The sequence below is a fragment of the Schistocerca serialis genome, chromosome 1 (assembly GCF_023864345.2).
Source record: "Schistocerca serialis cubense isolate TAMUIC-IGC-003099 chromosome 1, iqSchSeri2.2, whole genome shotgun sequence".
Taxonomy (NCBI): domain Eukaryota; kingdom Metazoa; phylum Arthropoda; class Insecta; order Orthoptera; family Acrididae; genus Schistocerca; species Schistocerca serialis.
This window is the reverse complement of record NC_064638.1, coordinates 1,225,328,556-1,225,331,929: the sequence shown is the minus strand read 5'-3', so window position 1 is coordinate 1,225,331,929 and position 3,374 is coordinate 1,225,328,556. Positions and strand designations below refer to the sequence as shown.

The window sequence follows — 3,374 nt, the reverse complement described above, 5'->3', positions numbered from 1 at the left end:
AATCTATCGATATATCGGTAGCACTATCGCCTGTTGCCCATCCCCAATCAAGTCAAGACCAACTATTGTTCATTGTAAGCCTTACTTGAACTCAGTTGTTGTTTTATCAATCAGTTCAGTTCTTACTTGCAGCTCAACTTAATGTAAGAGCTGCCGCTTATTGTTCTTGTGCTGGGTGCTGTTACCATAATTTCTAATTATGAATAAGTTTGTAACAACAAAGAAGAGGAAAACTGATTTTTATTCGTTCACTAGAGTTAGGATGAGTTATAAAATTATGTATGCGCTACTACTATAGCCAAATTACCTATCAACAGGTGTTTAATGTTAGCATTGGAGACGTTATTTGGAGACTGGTAAAACTCTGGGGTAGCAATAACTCAGTGTTTCACAAGGCAGCAGAACGGTAAACTACATTACAAATGACATTACATTAAAATCAGTGCATAAAAATACACTTGGATTTGCCTGTGTTGCCCGAATACCGCGTTGGTCAACAAAAATATCCCCCAAACGTCGATGGGTGCATTTTCTTAAAAGATTTGTTCAAATTCTATCCATTAGTAGCCAAAAGGGCAAAATATCGCCCAATCTGGTCACCTGGTTGGTACTCAATTATGAAATCCATTTCCTCTGTGGAACGATGGGGACCGGTTTGTGGACAACGACAGCGGTATTTGATTTTGGCAAAGTATATAGTTCGTTCCTTCCTAAAAGATTTTTTCGTCAGGCTGCTTGAATTCATCCGCGCCGACTGCGCCCTTTTCGTCAGAAACCTATTTGCGCTCTTGCAACGCTATAATAACTGAAGCCAGGAATTTCGTGCACAAATATATCTAAAAATATGCATGCATTCGTGCACTATCAAATGACCGGACATGCACAATTAAAGGAAAAACATATAACATCTGAATTCTTTATTTTTTTGTAATGCATTTTATTTAATTTTAAAACAGTGCACAACAAACAGTTTTTTCCAAATTCTCCAACGACCGGGTAGATCTGCGCGCCGAGGCACTGAGTTAGCAATGCTGGATTCGGTAGGCGAGGTTGTTCGAATCCGTCAGCCGGCAACCTTGAAAATGGGTTTCCCAGTTTCAACTTAGGCGAATGCCGCTGTTGGTCCTTTACCACAGGCCACAGCCAATTCCTTCCGAATTCCTTTCTTTCTTGACAGATTCCATTTCTTTTAAAGCTGCAACCTCAATGCTTAAATGAAAAGAACTGCATCGAAGGCGCACAGGGTGTATTTTCGTATCTCTTCGGCGACTCCCAGCACTAAAAGCCACACGATAAATCGCTTCGCATGCGACAGCATGCGCTTCGTAATATATTCCAAAATTCCGGTCATAAAAACGGGATTCTTCCGTTTTCATACCTAGGGTTCTGTTGGTGTTTTGGACAGCCGTTGAGCTACGGAGCATTTGTATACCCAGCAGAAGAATCATCTTAGAGTCACTACCCTACAGCCTATTTGACACTTACTGCTAGTTAGACAAATGGAATAGATCGGTTGGTTCTTTTTGCATTTGTTGTGTTCTACGGTGGGCCTTAAGGGACTTATGTGGGCATCATTTCTTCATGGCCGGTTCCTTAGAAAACTCCAAAAAAGGGTTGTTTTTTTGTAGCGAATCCGAGCCACGGATTAGAAGACGGCTATGCACAGCAAATGGATGAAATTTTTAGAATATATTCCTAAGCTCTCGATCTCGAATGTCCTTGAAAATTTTGTTGATCTCTGTATCCGTTTCCGAGATACAGAGGTTCACGTAAAATACGCACGATCTGACGTGAGGCGAAATCTAAATAATAAATGTTCAAATGTGTGTGAAATCTTATGGGACTAAACTGCTAAGGCCATCAGTCCCTAAGCTTACACACTACTTAACCTAAATTATCCTAAGGACAAACACACACACCCATGCCCGAGGGAGGACTCGAACCGCCGCCAGGACCAGCCGTACTGTCCACGACTGCAGCGCCTGTGACCGCTCGGCTAATCCCGCGCTGCTCTAAATAATAAATAGCAGCAGCAGTTTCGTCAGATTTTAACTTTATATTGTCTAGGCATTTATCTAGAACTGAAATCTTCCCGTTTTCCAAACTCTTTATCCGTTACCGAAAAACACCCCAAAAGCATGGTTTTCGGATACCAAATCCGAGCCCCAGATTCCAAGACGGCTGTGCACAGCAAATGGGTACAATTTTTACTGTATATTGGTAAGATCCGGATATCAAACAACTTAGAAAATTTTCTTAATATCTTTATCCATTTCCGAGATACAGAGTTTCAAAATCACCGTACTTGTAAACGTAAAACTAAACACCCGAAATGGCCATGAAGGCCCAAAGGTACCGACCGGCCGCCATGTTATCCTTAGCCCGCAGGCGTAACTGAATGCGGATATGGAGGGGCATGTGGTCAGCACACCGCTCTCCCAGCTGTATAGCAGTTTACGAGACAGGAGCCGCTACTTCTAAATCAAGTAGCTTCTCAGTTTGCCTCACAAGGGCTGAGAGCACCCCGCTTGCCAACAGCGCTCGGCCGATCGGATGGTCACCCATCCAAGTGCTAGCCCAGCCCGACAGAGCTTAAATTCGGTGATCTGATGCGAACTGGTGTTACCACTGCGGCAAGGCAGTTGGCACACCTAAAAGAGACACGTAAAATCCGGTTTGAGACGAAAACGTAGTTTATAAATTGACATAGCACGGAGAAAAATGCAGCAAAGTACCTCTGTTATCATCAGATTGATTATTAGAACCCTATGTTGTAATAGTGAAGGGCTTGGAAAATTTTGTGCACGTAAAATTCAGTTTCAAATAAGTAAACTACCAAAATTTTACTGATCCATGTTATGTTATGTTAACCGGGGACCTAGTAACGACGGAGAGGCTCCGTCCCCGCCGCAGCCGCAGTGGTCCTCAACCCAACGACGACTGCCGCAGTCCACTTCACCCCTCCGCCGCCCAACACCGAACCCAGGGTTATTGTGCGGTTCGGCCCCCGGTGGACCCCCCAGGGAACGTCTCACACCAGACGAGTGTAACCCCTTTGTTTGCGTGGTGGAGTAATGGTAGTGTACGCGTACGTGGAGAACTTTTTTGCGCAGCAATCGCCGACATAGTGTAGCTGAGGCGGAATAAGAAGAACCAGCCCGCATTCGCCGAGGCAGATGGAAAACCGCCTAAAAACCATCCACAGACTGGCCGCCTCACCGGAACTCGACACAAGTCCGCCGGGCGGATTCGTGCCGGGGACCGGCGCTCCTTCCCGCTCGGAAAGCCGTGCGTTAGAAGGCTCTGAGCACTTTGGGACTTAACATCTATGGTCATCAGTCCCCGAGAACTTAGAACTACTTAAACCTAACTAA

At 44.7% G+C, this 3,374-nt stretch overlaps 1 pseudogene; it reads right to left on the bottom strand.

The window, feature by feature from the left end:
- Positions 1-2,529: 2,529 nt before the first annotated feature.
- LOC126425871 (5S ribosomal RNA) lies at positions 2,530-2,647 on the bottom strand (annotated as a pseudogene).
- Between the last annotated feature and the right edge of the window lie 727 nt (positions 2,648-3,374).